The sequence below is a fragment of the Quercus suber genome, unplaced genomic scaffold (genome assembly GCF_002906115.3).
Source record: "Quercus suber isolate HL8 unplaced genomic scaffold, Cork oak 2.0 scaffold_273, whole genome shotgun sequence".
Lineage (NCBI taxonomy): Eukaryota > Viridiplantae > Streptophyta > Magnoliopsida > Fagales > Fagaceae > Quercus > Quercus suber.
Window position 1 is genome coordinate 73795 of NW_027069729.1, and position 18585 is coordinate 92379.

Below are 18585 nucleotides of genomic sequence, written 5' to 3' on the forward strand. Positions count from 1 at the left end.
AAAAATAATAGAACTTTTTTTTTTTGAGAAGAAAATAATAGAACTATTTAATATAACAAAAGTAGGATCATATGTGATTTGGAGCTACCCAATGTGACATTAGAACCATCAAATGTGAAAAAAAAATAATGGTATCACCAAATGTGACAGAAGTACAATTAAATGTGATGTTGGTACTACTCAAATATGAGGAAAAAATTAAAGTACCACCGAATGTGACAAAAGTATGGTCATTTTTTTAGGTTCTAAGTATATTTAAGTAATTTTTTAGGTTACGGGCTTATTTCCAGTCATTTTTTAGGTTTTAGCGTCATTAAGTTATTTTAAAGGGTTTCGAAAGTATTTTGGCCATTTTCAAGTGTTATGGGGTATTTTTGGTCATTGTTTTAGGATTTTTGGTTATTTCGATCCTTTTTTATGTTTTAGGGTAATTTCAAACATTTTTTTTATTTTTTATTTTTTATGTTTTAGGGTCATTCGGTCATTTTTTAGGTTCTAAAGGCATTTTAATCATTTTTAGGTTCTAAGGGTATTTCGGTAATTGTTAAGGGTTTCAGAAGTATTTTGATCATTTAAAGTTTAATGACGTATTTTGGTCATTTTAAGGTTTCAAAGGTATTTCAAAATTTTTTAAGGTTTTAGAATCATTTTGTTAATTTTTAAGGTTCTATGGGTATTTCGGTAATTTTCTAAGTTTAAGGTGCATTACGGTTGTTTTTTAGGTTCCAGGGCATTATTGTCACTTTTTAAGTTACAATGTCATTTTAGTCATTTTTTAGGTTTCATGGTCATTTAGGTCTTATTTTTTAGTATCTAAGAGTATTTCGATTATTTTTTAGGTTTAGAGGGTATTTTAGTCATTTATTAGATTTTAGGGTCATTTCGATCATTTTCTAGATTTTAAGGATATCCTAATAATTTTTTTAGAGTTTCGAGGTTATTTTGGTAATTTTTAATTGTTAGAATGCATTTTGGTAATTTTAGTATATTTAAGGGTATTTTGGAATTTTAGAGACTTTATGAGTATTTTTGTTATATATATATATATATATTCGTCGATTATTAGGTAATTCGGTGGTTTGGGTTGGGTTGGTTACACCCATTTGTAATGTTGGTACAACTTAATGTGAACATAAAACTGTTAAATGTGAGTAAAAAAAAAAAGAACCATTGAATGTGACAAAAGTACCGTCATATGTGATATTGGTATTGCCCAATGTGACGATGGAACTGTCGAATATGATAAAACAAATTAGGATACCACTGAATGTGACAAAAGTACTATCAGAAGTGATATTGATATTGCACAGTGTGATAATGGAACTGTCAAATGTGAGAAAAAATAGGGTACCACTAAATTTGAAAAAAAGTATAGACAGACGTGATGTTGGTACTATCTAATGTGACAATAGAACTATCAAATGTGAGAAGAAAAAAAAAAAAAAAAAGGAAACCACCAAATGTGACAAAAGAATAGTCACATATGATGCTGGAACTATACAATGTGAGGATGAAATTGTCAAATATGAGAAAAAAAAAATAAAGGAACCACCAAATGTGACAAAAGTATAATCACATGTGATGTTGGAACTGCACAATATGAGGATGAAACCATCAAATGTGAGAAAAAAAAAAAGGGAACCACCAAATGTGAAAAAAGAGCTGTCGCATGTAATGTTGAAACTGCAAAATATGAAGATGAAACCATCAAATGTGAGAAATAAAATAAGGGAACCACCAAATGTGACAAAAGAACTATCACATGTGATGTTGGAATTGCACAATGTGAGAATAGAACTGTCAAATGTGAAAAAAGGAGTAAGGGAACCACTGATGTGAGAAAAGAATTGTCACATGTGATGTTGGAACTGAACAATGTGAGGATGAAACAGTCAAATGTGAGAAAAAAAAATAAAGGAACCACTAAATGTGCAAAATGTAAGGATGAAACTGTCAAATGTGAGAAATAAAATAAGGAACCACCAAATGTGACAAAAAAAATGTCCCATGTGATGTTGGAACTGCACAATGTGAGAATTGAACTATCAAATGTGAGAAAAAAGTAAGGGAATCACCGAATGTGACAAAAAAAACTATCATATGTGATATTGGAACTACACAATGTGAGGATGGAACCATCAAATGTGAAAAAAAATGTAACCTAGTATAACAAATTACCTTCTAGTGGGTACCGTACCTCCTTTTTTGAGGGGGATATGGTAGAATTACCCTTGAAAAATATATAACATATTAAAAATATGACGACGACAACATTTGGAGAAACTTTTCTTTTTCTTTTAATAGGTGGGTTGGTTGATTAAATTATTCAAAATCTGTTAAACTTCGATTGAAAATATTAAAAGAATGTTTGATTTTTTAGAGACATAAAATCCAAGATTCTAAATTGGAAAAGTTTTTAGATAGAAATTTCAAGTAGCAATTAAACACTTAAGTCAAATTCCAATAACTACCACACGATGTGGCTTGGTAGTAAATAGTAAGAGTCCTCGTATTGTTTTATATAATGCTTAGCAGGTGTTAAGTGGTTTGGATAATAACATTTCAACTAATCTTTTGTGCCTGTGATGATAAATCCATCAAGATCCTAGTGAAGTACACTAATCTATATAAAATTCTTGTGTGAAGTCAGGGGTAGAGCTAGGGGGGTTGAGGGGGGCACTTGTCCCCCTAGCCCCACCCAAAAAATCTATTAATATTTTTTCTATTATATTATATAATACAACAAATGTATTTAAAAATTATATAAATAAATGGTTAATAAATAGGATGATTTTTTAAACCAAAACCAAAACCCTCATACATAACATTTTTATAACTACAATTTCAAAATGTAACCCCTAACAGATAAATAATATAATGAACATGTTATTTTATTTTAAATTTTCTTGCATTCAAATATTGATTAATGTACACATGAAAGGATTGTTATTTTGCAAATTGATCTCAAATGTAATTTTTGTCCCCCACAAATTAGATCCTGGCCCGCCATTGTGTGAAGTACACTACGATCAACTTTTTTTCTGATGGAAACATTACGGTCAACTACTATTCTCACTGAAGAGAGAGTAGCTGTTGAGTCATTCACGAAACATGATTCTGATAACTTTTTTTGGCTGGGATAAATCCAACCAGTTGGTTTTATTCTAGTTTACTCGGTCTTACATATAAACCTACTGGCTAGTGACATGTAAATTTCGTTTTTTCAATGCCAACTCGATTAAAAAAGAAAAAAAAAATTTCATTATTCCCTGAAATGTAATATTAAAACTTAAAAGAGGGCGTATCGCCCTTTCGATCATTAAAGTTACAATTTTCTTTTCGTTTCTTTATGAGCCTCTTTTCATTGGTTTGGGGAAAAAAAAAGCCAATTACTAATCAAATACATGTATTTTTCCAGAACTACCATTCAAATATAAGAATGCATGGCTCTTATATGTTGTGTCGGGCAAAGAGAACCGAGGGAATAAGCCTTGTAAACTCACTTGCATGGTTATTTGAGATCCTGTAGTGGTTATATCTTGACATTCTTTTGATGTAAATCTACTTTCTTTCCTAATTAGTCTTTCTCACTAAAAACTAGTAAAATCCTTAGTGGTTATATGGTGCTAGAATATGCTTTTGATGGGCTATTCTGGACAAAATTTGATGTCTTTAGCTTTGGAATTTTGTTACTTGAGATCATAAGTGGGAAGAAAAGTAGAGGGTTTTTTTCATCCAAACCATATCCATAACCTTATTGGATATGTAAGTTTCAAATACCTAATTTCTTATTTAGATATATATGTTGGACAAATGAATGATAAATCATGTTTTTATATTCCAAGTCCACAAACACCAAATTTCACAACATGTTGTTGACTATTTCAGTGATGGTGAAAAAGTTAATGAAAATTTGGGTGTCGCTAACAGATATTTTTAAATTTTTAGGCATGAAGACTCTGGAATGAGGGAAGGCCATTAGAATTGACTGAAGAATGATTAGTACAATCGTGCACATTGTCTGAAGTGCTCCGTTTCATCCATCTTAGCCTCTTATATGCGTGCAACAGCGTCCTGAGGATAGGCCAAGCATGTCGTCTGTTGTTGTGATGTTGGGCAGTGAGAGTGCATTGCCTCAGCCCAAACAACCTAGTTTCTTCTTGGAAAAAGATTCAAAAGAAAAACATTGTTTCTCAAGTAAGCAGGAATCATCTTCGACCTATGAAAAGACAATTACATTATTGGACGCTCGGTAAGAATTTTGTACCAATGAAACTCATACAGACTTCTAATTCTCTTGCAGAGAGAGAGAGAGAGAGAGAGAGAGAGAGTGACAACGAAAACGAATGGGAAAATTTTATGAAAGGAGAAAGATATGGGGGTTTGGTTTTATGGGCCTTTTTCTGGGCCAATTGCTTAATGAACCAATTATGTTATGTTATCAGTTGGCTACACATTTTGCATGGAAACTAAACTATTGGGATTTCTTGGGCCAGTATTTTGGGCAACATAGTTTTAATACCAAATGTGGATTAGATAATTTTAATCTTCTTAGTCCAGAAATCCAATTCCAAATTGATTTTAATTAGTTCGCTTTTATTATTAAATAAAAGACTTGTGGGTTCTAGTTAGTTCAATTGATAAAGTCATTGTGGTTCAATCTCTGTCTATACTAAAAACTGATTTGTATCTTGATTTGATGATAATGAATTATTATCAGAAGTGGGCACTATAGGTTGAAACTCTCTTAAAAACAAAAAAGGACTTATGTTCAAATTTATTAAACTTGCCAATGCTTAAACCATTACGAAATTACGGTATTATATTAAGGAATACATTATTCCTTGCTTTATCTCTTTTATCATATTGGTTATAACCTATAGTGTCTGCCCGAATTTATTGTTTAAAATTTTTGTGGATGTAATTAATCGCGTCTAATGCACCCATTGAAGTAAATAGGGCTCCACCACTTAACAGAGATTTGTATGATATCTTTATCAAGTGCCTAAATATATCTTAGTTTAAGAATTAAGATATTCTTTTAAAGATAGGCTTACATTGAATTTTCCTTTAGTGGTATTCATTATGTACCCTAATTATGCATCTTAGAAATATCACTATTATTTTATTGATAATTATGAAGGGCCAAATCGTGTCTAATCTAATACCCACAAAAGTACCACCGCGCTCTATAGGTTGAAACCACAAAAGTACCATACTTATGAATAAAATTTTATTAATATCTGAATTTGGAATTCTTTCGGTGCAAGATGCCATTTAATATTGGCACAAATAATTATTCTTCTAATATACTACTTTTTAATCCTTAAATCCAAATGTAACCTAAAAAATAAGTGTTGTACTTTCATGAAAAAGAACTTAAAAGAATTAAATTTGAAATATATGATGGTAACATTTTTTTAGAGAGTTTTAACTAATGGTATCTGTTTTCGATGATAACTCTTTATTACGTGATAGTCAGTTTTTGGTGTAGGTAATGATTGAACCAAAATCTCTTATTCAATCATTAGAGATTTTACTAGTTGAACTAATTGAAACCCACTATATGATGGCAACATTTGAAGAAGCGTTTCTTTTCTTTTAACAAGTGGGTTGGTTGATTAAATTATTCAAAATTTGTTAAACTTTGATTGAAAATATTAAAAGAATGTTTTGATTTATTAGAGACTTAAAGTGCATTTGGATATTACTTATTTTGTTGAAAACTCAAAATTAAAAACAATAAAAAAGTTACTGTTTATGCGCAAGTTACTGTTTATGCGTGGGTTACTATTCATTTTCCTTAATGCACTATTCATGTCCTATTAACAGTATAGGAGGCCCTGGTCAATAAAAAAGAAAAAGAAAAAAAGAAACGCAAAATGTGAACGTGGACATGGGATCCAAACGTTCACCTAATATCCAAATTGGATAATTGTTTAGATGAAAATTTCAAATAGCAATTAAACACGTACGTCAAATTCCAATAGTGATATTAATTTGTGAAGGTCATAATCAATAATTATGATTAGGACTAGGTGGGTTTGGCAGATCAGGATGCAATCCACCCCTGACAAAAACCACCCTGTCACCGCCATTGTCAAATCTTGAATCAAACTAGTCGTTGTAGCGAGCAAAAAGACTAGTAAGCAAGTCAAGTACGAGTAGAAGACTCTAATCCATGTAAAATTCTTGTGTGAAGTATGTTATGGTCAATTAGTGGAATGAATAAGAAAACTCCCTGAAAATCCAATTCAAGTTCTAAAGATCCACAAGAGAATAGAGAAGAAAACTCCCTAAAATTTTATTAATCAAGTTTTGAATTTCCTTGGAGGCTACAATGCATTTTAATAGAAAAGAAAACCTAGACACTAATATACTCGTAGCTCAGCTAGGAGACGCCTAAAACCCTTAAATCATGTTAAGCATGACATTAGACTAGAAAATAGGAAAAATTACAAAATCAAATTATGCAATCTCTATGACACGTCCTTAAACATACAGATTTTATTTTGATTTTTAAATTGAAAGTTATAAGAAAAAGAAAAACTAACATAGATAGCAAAAAAAAATTGATTAAAGGCCTAAACAAAGGAATTTGCCCTAAAAGAGGCATAGATCATCGCTGTAGAGCAATGAGTTTTGATCCTTACGACGATTCCCTTCTAGCTCACTAAATTTCACTTGATTTCGTTGTTGGTTCCAATGATTTCTACTAGTACTCAAAACTTCTTGTGTGTTGAATTTTGATAGTCTTTTTGTTTAAGGAAAGTATGTGAGTCTGTCTACATCAATATTTATTATAGGTTTAACTTAATAGATATTTGTCCGGTGAAATGTACAAGATCCTGTTCTCGAAAAAAATATGTTCTTTGTCTAAATACCATACAGCTCAAAATTCTATTTCCAACCGCAATTCAAAGAGGCTATAGGAGGAGAAAATACACTCTATTATGGGTGTATGTTTCTCTCCTCTCACAGCTGGTAGGAGTAGGACCCACCAACTGTGGGTCCCACCAGCTTGTGAGAAGGAGGAAGCATACACCCGTAACAGGGTATATATACTTCCTCCTATAGAAGGGTGAAACTCGATATGTACTGTGATCACGAGTGGATGTGATGTACAATTTTCTGTTCCTTTCTAGTTTGCGACTGTTTTCATTGGTTTGGGGGAAAAAATCAATTACGTCTATTTTTTCCAAAACTACCATTCAGGTTGTCTTTTTAACTGCTTCACAATCACATACCTCTCCAACATTAGGAGTGCATGGCTTTTGAAGATTTAAGGTCCATATTTTCTTCTCTTCAGGCAAAGAAAATTGAGGAATTGGAAAATCAATGAATTCCTTTTACGCTCTGTTTGTATTCTCTTTCTTACTCTCCTTTTTAAGATTCTCCACTACACTAGAAACTATCACTCTAAGCCAACCCATCAGAGATGGTGACACTTTGGTTTCAGCTGGTGGAAGCTTTGAATTAGGATTCTTCAGCCCAGGTAGTTCAAAAGGACGATATGTGGGAATATGGTATGTGGTATCTAATGGGGATAGTTGTATGGGTAGCCAACTGAGAAATTCCACTTGGAAATTACAACGGAGTTTTGAAGGTTACTGATAAGGGAATTCTTGTCCTTCTTGATAGCACAACAAATACTACTGTTTGGTCGTCAAATAATACATCAAGAACTGCAGGGAATAACCCAACTATACAGCTCTTGGATTCAGGAAATCTTATTGTGAAAGATGGAAATATTAATGACTTAGAGAAGCTTTTGTGGCGGAGTTTTGATTATCCTTGCGACACATTACTACCGGAAATGAAGATTGGATGGGACTTAGTTTGTGGTCTAGATAGAAATTTAACATCTTGGAAAAGCACAAAAAATCCTGCTCAAGGTGAATTTTCTGGAGGGATTGATCGTCGAGGGCTGCCACAATTACTTGCTAAGAAGGGAGACAAAATAAAGACTAGAGCAGGGTCTTGGAATGACCTTCATTTTACGGGGTGGCCATGGTTAAGACCAAATCCGTTTTTCAAGTTTGAATTTGTGATGAATGAGAGAGATTTATTTTGAGTATAAGTATAAACTCCCAAGCGATTATGCTTTCTTAAGGTATGTGTTAAATATTAGAATTATGATTAAATGATTAAATTGATTATTTCCTAATGGTTTAAGTTTGTGGAACAATCAGTAAATTATCTTGATATTGAAGTAATTTCAATTTTAATGTTACTAATATTTTGATAGTTGCAACAATGAAGGATTTGATCCTTGGTTCTCCTTATAGAAGAGAGTAGACAATGTTAGGTGGGGGCAGATAACTGTTTTCTTTTCCCTAGTTACAACAATTTGAAGGGAAGGGGTTTGAACCCTTGTTCTCCTTATAAAGGAGAGAACAATGTCATGTGGGATTGTTAAAATTAGTAATATTTTATGAGTATAAACTTCTAACTTCTTAAGCAATTTTGTCTTCCCAAGGTATGTGTTAAACCCATTAGGCAATGGGCAGGGGCTTAGATGGATGGATCACACACAAAGTTGGGAGATTTTGCATATAGCCCAGTCAGATGAGTGTGAAAATTTTGCCTATTGTGGTACATACGCTAGCTGCAATGGTAGCAAGTCTCCTGTATGTACATGCTTGAAAGGATTTATACCAAAATCTTCGAAAGATCGGTATTCAACAGATTGGTCCAATGGGTGTGTTCGAGGGACTCCATTAAGTTGCAATGATGGATCTGGGTTTCTCAAGTACAAGGAAGTGAAATTGCCTGACACATCTTCTTCCTAGTTTGATAGGAACATGAGCCTCATTGAATGTGAAGAATGGTGTTTGAAAAATTGCTCATGCAAAGCATGTGCAAATTTAGTTATTACGAGATATTACAAACGGAGGAAGTGGCTGCTTGCTTTGGTTTGCTGACCTAGTTGATATAGTAATACTTCCTATGGATGGGCAAGACATTTATATACGTGTGGCTACTTCAGTACTAGGTATCCTCTTTGCCTTTTCTTTTATTTTTGAGTAATTTTATTTTCGACAAAGACAACACTTTTACCAACTTTTTTTTTTTTTTCCATATTAGGATTTTTTTATAAAGTTTCAACTTATAATATCCGCTTTTGATGATTATGCTCTTTATTATCAGTTCAAGGCACCAATTGATTTTTGGTGTAGGCAGGGATTGAATCTTACATCTCTTATTCAACTGTCAGAGACTTTATCAGTGTGTGTGTGTGAGGGAAGAGACTTCACTAGTTGAATTAATTGGAACTCACACCAAAAACCATATACTATGTAAAAAAATTTGTCTTATAATTGTACCAAGTGAATTTCCTCTATATTTATTTCTAAATTTTCTTTTTTCTTCACGTGGCACACAATAGTCATATTAGAATTATTTGCATAATCTACTCTAAGTAAAACTCTTTCTGCAGTTTAGATTTACAATTTCAAATAAGACTTTACGACCAAAACTCCAAAAGTTTCGTAAAATTTCAAACAAAGTTTTATTGTTTATTTTAAATTACTGCGCTTGTATAAAACTTACCCTTAAAAAAAGAGAAAAATGGATATATGTGTGTATACACACACACACACACACACACACATAGTAAAACATATATTGACTCTACTTTGATCTTTCAGATCATATTGACAAAAACAGGCACATCGGCCAGAAAAAACAAATAAGAATCATAGTCTGCAGTGCAATGCTAGTCATGGTAGTGCTGTTACTGGGGCTGGTCTCATATGTAAGGAGGATGAAACTCAGAAAGGAAGGTAATTTATAAGACATGGATTCTGATAATTTCTTATGTGGGATAATAGATTTTTATTTGAGTAATTTGTTATGTGTGATGGTAGATAAGGTGGTCAACAATAGCTTTTAACAATAGAATTGAAGAAGTTATTTGTGCCTAATGAGTTAGTGACTCCCTATTCAGGAATGAGTATAAGATGCCAAAACGATTATAACAATGAAGGCAAGAAAGAAGATATGGAGTTATTGATTTTTGATATGACAACCATATCTAATGCAACTGATAACTTTTCAAGTAGCAACAAGTTAGGAGAAGGTGGCTTTGGATCTGTATACAAGGTAAATTAAAAACTAATGGGGGTGAACTATTTTCTTTTCCAAACTTAATTGAACTTTTGCCTTTTAGGGTGAATTGCTTGGCGGGCAAGAAATAGCAGTAAAGAGGCTTTCAAAGAATTCTGGACAAAGATTGAACGAGTTCAAAAATGAAGTTATCTTAATTTCCAAACTTCAACATCACAATCTTGTGAAGCTATTGGGTTGTTGCATTCAAGAAAATGAAAAGTTGTTAATTTATGAATACATGCACAACAAAAGCTTGGACTTATTTATTTTTGGTTTGAACTTTAACCTTATTAAAATCAAGCACATTTATGTCTAGCCACTTTCTCTTTTATTAATGAATTCTTTTGCTGAGATTTTAGCCAAGTGTACTAACAAGAATATGCAATTGACAAACCAAACAAAGAGTAGATTGCTTGATTGGCGTATGTGCAACAATATTATTGGTGGCATTGTTGGAGGGCTTCTTTATCTTCATGAAGACTCAAGATTGAGAATTATCCATAGAGATCTCAAAGCTAGCAATATCCTTTTAGATAATATCATAAACCCAAAAATTTCTTTGGCCTTGCTAAAACATTTGGGGGAGATCAAATAGAGGATAATACCAATAGAATTGTTGGAACGTAGGGAGTTTCTTGAACTTCTTTTATAGTTTACACTTGAAGATTTTTTTTTAACTTCTTTTTACTTTGTAATGATATATTATAGTGGATATATATCTCCTGAGTATGTCGGGTATGGACATTTCTCAGTGAAAACAGATGTTTTTAGCTTTGGAGTTTTAGTACTAGAGATCGTGAGTGGGAAGAAGAACAAGGGATTTTGTAACTCAGGTCAACGCCTTAATCTTCTAGGACATGTAAGTATTAACAATGAGATACCACTATTTCAATGGTATTAGGATCTCTTAATTTAAAATAGATACATTTCATACTTCATATTAAATATTTACAAATTTAAATGTGTATCTAGTGTGACGTCATTAATACTTTTAAATGACAAACACTTGTACAAAAAATATTACGAGTGAAATGGACTCTCCATTTCAAATGAGTACTGACATGTTAAATCATTTGATTATACAATGCTCATGTAATTCTAGCGTTCCAACAATATATGGTTTTTGTTTTAGGCATGGAGACTATGGATTGAAGATAAGCCAATAGAACTGATAGATGAATTCTTAATCTTAGGTGACTCTTAAGCAGTGAGAATTCATTGCCCAATCCAAGGCACCCAGGTTTTTATACAGGAGGCTCCAGTTGGAGAAGATTATTCATCAAGAAAGCTTGAAGCGTCTTCAACAAATGAAATCTCCTTTACATTGTTAGAAGCAAGGTAGGATATTATCACTTGAGACTTGAGAGCAAAAAGGAGTAACCGAAGAAGAAAGATGCAAGCAATTGTTCACCACTGAATACAAAAGCGGTAATAGCTTTTGTTTAAAGATGGAACTTTTACAAAGAAACTTGTTAATTTGTTTGCTTGCTGGTGAGGGAAGTCTGACCATTCTAAGAATATCAATTCTACTATGTCTTGCATGCATAATTTCGAGAGAAAGGAATAGCAAGACTATTTAAGGAATTGAGGATCTATTGATTTCACTTAAATCTCTGTTCCAGGAAACTTTGTATAATTGTATGTGTGTGCTGGTTAGTCTTCGTTCTTGTTTTGTAAAATTTGTTGATCTTTTATAACTTTAAGATTGTAATTCTTTAGGAGTTTCTCTGGTATGCTTGTTGTATATTGGAGCACTTTCATCTTCTTAAAGAAATGATCATCTACTTACATATCCAATTCCTTAGAATATTGCAAACTGTGGAATTCCATCTTTTAATTAATAATATCATTCACAAACACACACACACACACACACACACACACACACACCCACACCTATATATATACATATATATCGCAATTGAATATATATGGAGATGTCAATCCTTATTTATCAGCATTGAGCAGAAATGAGGTAAAAAAGAATAGCATGACATTGAATGAAAGTGAGCATCAAGGAGACGTGCATTTCTTCAAAGCCTCAAATTTAAATAAATAAATTAGAAGGCAAAACTACGTTAAATTAATTTTGTTAGATGCATAGTAGCAAGACTGTTGAGCAAGTTGGATGGTTCTTGAGATTGATAGCACAGGAATCAAAGATTTTAGTTACTCAACTCAAAGAAAAAGTACAAGTGAAGAGCAAAGAACTTACCTTTCCTGGACTCGCTTATGATGGATGTGACAAGAACAACATACATCACAAAATGAATGTGACTAAGAAGCAATATCAAACACAGCACAACACAAACAATCAAACAAAATCCTATTCAGATATATACTAGAAATATAGGAAAAGCAATAACAAAAATGCCAAAAAATGAATTGAACCAGCATCCAAATAGGTTCAATCTTGACAAAAATTGGAAAGAGGTTTGGAATTAATTTCATACAATAATTCAGCAATTGGAATGAGTTGAGTCTCTTTGCAGGATATTGCATTCATAATAGTTCATAATTTTCCTGAATAGTTGACAATTTTAACTTCCTAATATTGATTTCAATTGCAATGCCACCCTCAGAATTGTTATCTTCGTAAATGTTGGCATTGCCATTAAATGATACATGATTATTATCAGGTGGTTTTTTAGAAGTGTAGAATTCTTTTGACTAAAATGTACTTTACACCCTCTAAGTTTTGGGGTCCTAAATCAGTCCTTCGATTATCAAAACTTTCAATTTACACCAATGACAATTATAGTGATTTCAATGTGCCCTTTTGTTATGATGTCGTTAACCCGCCTAAAAGTTGACATCAAATTTTTTCCTCGTTTAATTTTTTATATTTTGTCCAAAACAACATCAAGATTCTAATGGATCTTGACAAAAAGGATACATTGATATTGTTGTAATACTTAATGATATAAATTACAAGTTTTCATAGTCAACAAACCAATTTAGAAGCGATCCTAAGGTAAACACTATTTTAGCCCCAAAAAAAAAATTATTCGGGTTTTAAAAAAAGAAGCATGAAAAAAGATAAATTGACAAGGTAATGTTTTATTCAACTATTACGTTTTAGTTGGTTAAGTCTTGCTACTTTGGGGCACCTATCCTATATGAACTTTTTATGAGCTCCAAAATAAAAACTGAACAATTATATAAGATGTAATAGTCAAATTCAATGATTGTGTGCTATGCACGAAGTTGATCTTCACACCAATCTGCATCAGATATATACATATAAAATGCCCAAATTTTTTCCATGGAAATAAGTGTACGACTTACTCCAGTTTAAACATTTGAATCCCAGTCTATAACTTATGGGAGATCACTTCCTAAACAATAAATTATGTATTATTATGGATTATTGAGTAGAGAGAGCCTAAATCTTGGTATCATTTGAAAAATTGTCTAGTTTCCTCAGTTTTCTCTCCTTTAAGCAGCAGCATTCAGAAAGTAGAAAATTATATGATTAAATAATATATATATATATATATATATGTATAAAATAAAGTAAAAACTCTTACCATCTTGGTTATTCAGAAATGATAACCCACAGAGACCAGCTGAAAAAGGCAGGCAAGAAACACTGTACTTGTATTTAGCACCTAAAGAATAAAACATCCTCATCAACCTTATAAACATTACAACATGATTTAAAAAAATGAACAACAACTGATCACTACCCAAATCATACAACCAACTCTTACACGGGCAAGCGCGCACACAAAGCTCAACTAGAGTAATAATTATTTCATGCATTATATATATGCATCTTCTTTCTCAAAGTGAATGGGCCTTACAGTTATATAGGACCCGCATTCTTTGAGAATGATGATGCATATCTCGAGAGCACAAAAAGCTCAATTATGGCAAATTAGTAATAATTATCTCATATAACGGATATTTGTCTCTCACAATGTGTGGACCTCGCAGTGGGACTGTAACAATGTGAGAGATGCATGAAATACCTTCTTCAATTATAGGCATCATCATCATCAATATCATCATCACAACATTACATATAAAGCAGAGAATTGTTGCAATGCCAAGTCCACTCTCTAATGCTTTACAAAACAGCATTCAATTTTGTCAAAATCTAACGGATTCGGAAATTTTGAACCGGATCAAATAGAATTATAATCCACAAAGTCCCAAAAAAAAAAAATTGCAACATTTTCAATATGATAATAATAATATAATAATAATTGCAATATTAATACTACAAACAATACTCGGTGTGGTTTAAAAAAAATATCACGAAGCTAAAAATTGCGGACGGAACAATCCGGATAGCATAAAAGACCGTCTGGTTTCCGAGAAAATTCAAGAAAATCAAAGAAAAACTCATCTTAGTAGCACAAATCAACGAAATCTATGAATAAAAAGAGAGAAAAATCAGTGATATAGACGGCTGAGATCTAATCTTAGAAGGAGAGCCTACCAGCTTGAATTACTTCTTCTTCTTCTAAATTCTCTTGCAGTGAGACTGAGAGTGCAACGAAAACGAATGAGAAAAATTTATGAAAGGAGAAGGATGTATGGGATTGGGTTTATGGGCTTTTTTCTGACCCAAGTGCTTAATGAGCCGATTATGTTATCAGTTGGGTATACTTTTGTATGCAACCCAAAATGTTGGGATTTCTTGGGCCAGCATTATGGGCTACATAGAGTAGAAAGTAGAATCTAATTTTTTTTTCTGGGGTAAACAAGTAGAATCTAATGTGAAACAGATAATTTTAATCTTCTCAATTCAAACCATACTGTTACACATCAATTAGTTGTTTTATTTAGCAAAAGATTTTTTTTTTTTATAATAATTGTTCAGGATTGAAATTTTAATTGAATAATTCTAGTACCACACACTTTGCCACAATTGTCTTACGTGACAAACTATTATTAGTTGTCTATCAATATTATATAGACTCACTATTTATCTTTATTCTCTACCACTCATAATTTATCACGTAGAATAGTTGTGACAAATGTACTAGATTTTTTTTTTTTTTTTAATTTTTTCGTTTTTTGAGAATCAATGTTTACTAGAATTATTCATTCTAAATACTGAATATACATTTATGTCAAGTTCCAATAGTAATATACTTGTGAAGCCAAGAGCCTTAATTGACATTTTTTTATGCACAAAATACTTGGGGGTTTAAAGAAAAAAGTTGAAAAGTGTTCAAATTACAAAATTAACATATTATAAGCTGTATTTCAAAAAGACTTTCTTCAGTAATAATATTTCACCTACTTGTTTTTCAAAAAAAAAAAAGGTTAGCATATTATAGCTAACTCAAAAAAAGAAAAAAAGAAAAAAAAAAAAAAAAGCAATACTTGTGAAGGTCCAAATCAATAATTATGATTAGGACTATTGGTTACTCGTTTTGGCAGGATGAGAGATTTCGAGGCAATATCCACCCCAACAAAAAGAACCCTGGCTCTGCCAACGTCAAAACTTGAATCTAACTATTGGTTACTCGTTTGAAACGACCAAAGACTTATTAAAAAGGCAAGTCAAGTAGCGAAAGAAGACTCACTGACTCAGCAATGTCAAGACTTGAATCTATCTACTGGTTACACGTTTCACGTTTGACGTTTCTGGCGAGTACAAGACCTAACATTTGACGTTTCTGGCGAGTACAAGACCTAAAAAAGCAAGTCTTTTTTTAAAGATAAAAAAGCAACTCATGTGGGAAAAGAAGACTTTTTTTTTTTTTTAATGAAAACGTTAGCAGCTTTATTGTTGATTATTAGAACTTATAATGTATGGTAAAAGTAATGGTCCTCCACCCATATCCCAACAGAATCTTTGAGAAGAGCCTCTTTAGCTATAATAATTAATAATGAGAAGCATGTTACAAAAGAAGATAATGAGTTCAATTAGTGTTTCATTGAAAAGAAAGTTTTATCGGAATGAGCTGTGAATCATACACAAAACACGATTGTGATTTTTTTTTCTTAACCATTAAAAAAGAAAAGATTAAATTATAATTTGGACCCTTAAAGTTTGTAATAATTTTGATTTTATCTTGATTTAAAGTTTTGATCCAAATTTTTTAGAATCATAAAGTTTCAAAATTAGATCCATAAAATTATGTATTTTAAGTTGAGGTGACACTTAACAGACACCTTATTATAACGCATAAATAAAATTACTTAAATCCAAACGATATATAATATTACAGGTGTGGATCCAAAATTTGAAAACTTAAGGGCAAAAATTTTAATTACCCCAAATTTTAAAAATGTGATGATGTTTAAGATGCATATCACCCTTTCAATCATTATATTAAAAATTTTTTTCTTCTCTTTTTGACTCTTTCCATTGGTTTTTTTTTTTTTTTTTCTTGGGGGGGGGAGATCAATTTCATCAATGTTTCCATAACAACCACTCAGTTTTGTCTTCTTTTAACACATGAATCACATACCTCTTCAGGAGTGCATGGCTCTTATATATTGTGTCGGGCAAAGAAGACCAAGAAAATAAACCCTGTAAACTCACTTGAATAGTTGGTGATACCCCAATTGGAAAATCAATGAAAGCCCTTTCAGCTCTGTTTGTATACTCTTTCTTACTCTCCTTCTTAAGAACCTCCTCTACACTAGACACCATCACTCCAAGTCAATCTATCAGAGATGGTGAGACCTTGGTTTCAGCTAGTGGAATATATGAATTGGATTCTTCAGCCCAGGTAGTTCGAAAAGCCGGTATGTGGGAATATGGTTCGGGGTATCTAATGACACAGTTGTATGGGTAGCCAACAGAGAAACCCCCTTAAAAATCACCATGGAGTGTTCAAGGTTACCAACAAAGGAATTCTTGTCCTTCTTGATAGCACAAATACTACTATTTGGTCATCCAATATATCAAGAACTGCAGGGAATAAGATCAATAATCCAACTGCACAGCTCTTGGATTCAGGAAATCTTGTTGTGAAAGATGGAAATAATAGTGACCAAAGAGTTTTTTGTGGCAGAGTTTTGATCATCCAAGCGACACATTACTACCAGAAATGAAGATTGGATGGGACTCAGCTAGTGGTCTAGATAGGTATTTAACAGCATGGAAGAGCCAGAAGATCCTGCTCAAGGTGAATTTTCAGGAGTACTAGATCGTCGAGGGCTCCCTCAAGTAGTTTGTATGCAGGGAGACAAAATAAAGGTAGACCAGGGTCCTGGAATGGCCTTTATTTTACAGGGAAGCCATGGTTAAGACCGAATCCGTTGTTCAAGTATGAATTCGTGTTGAATGAGAAAGCGGTCTATTATAATTATAAGCTCCTGAACAATTCGATTTTGTTAAGGTATGTGTTAAATGTTAAAATAATGATTAAATCTACCACTTTCTAACGGTTTAAATTTTTTAGATAATTAGTAGTTTATCTTGATACTAATGTTTTTAATTTTTTTTATTGTTTAATAATTTGATATTACAACAAAAAGAGTATTGAACTCTCACAAACAATGTCACATGTGGTGGAGTATTTTTTTAATTTTTAATTTTTTATAATTCAATAGTTACAACAACTTCGGAGGAATGGATTTGAATCCTGATCTTCCTTACAAAGAATAGCAAACATAGTCACTTGAGTGAGAGTGTTAAAATAATGATTAAATATTTTTTTCATCTAATACCTTAAGCATTTGGACAATTGCTATTCATCAAAATGAGAAAATATAAATAATGAGTAAACTTCTAACTTTTGAGAAATTTTGTTTTTGAAGGTATGTGTTAAACTCATTAGGTAATGGGTTGGCGTATAGATGGATGGCTCGCACACAAAGTTGGGATCTTTTAACTTCATACCAGGCAGATGAGTGTCAAAACTATGGCCACTGTGGTGCATACGCTAGCTGCAATGTCAATGAGTCTCCTGTATGTGCATGCTTGAAAGGATTCATACCAAAATCTTCAAAAGATTGGAATTCAGCATATTGGTCTGGTGGGTGTGTTCGAGGACTCCATTGGTGCAATAATGGATGGGTTCCTCAAGTACAAGGGGTGAAATTGCCTGACACATCTTCTTCCTGTTTGATAGGAACATGACTCAGGAATGTGAAGAATGTGTTTGAAAAATTGCTCATGCAAGCATTGCAAATTTAGTATTACGAGATATTACGAACGGAGGAAGTGGTTGCTTGCTTTGGTTTGCTGACCTGGTTGATTTAGTTTACTTCCAATGGTGGGCAAGACTTTATATACGTGTGGCCCTTCAGAACTAGGTATCCTCTTTGCCTTTTCTTTTATTTTTTGAGTATTTTATTTTGACAAAGACAACACTTTTACCAACTTTTTTCCTATGATATATTTTGTTATAATAATATTAATTTTCACCTATTCAACTTGTAACTAATTACCTGTTATTATTTCCACGAAGATATCAAAGTTTAATCCTTATTAACTTCTAATTATCAAAAAAGCTTCACTTTTGTACACAATTTTATTGATGTTCAATCATAATAAAACAC

The 18585-nt window shown here is 32.3% G+C and overlaps 1 pseudogene; it reads left to right on the forward strand.

Moving 5' to 3' along the window:
- Positions 1-7338: 7338 nt before the first annotated feature.
- On the forward strand, positions 7339-18163 carry LOC112015715 (G-type lectin S-receptor-like serine/threonine-protein kinase At4g27290; annotated as a pseudogene).
- The last annotated feature ends 422 nt before the right edge of the window (positions 18164-18585 follow it).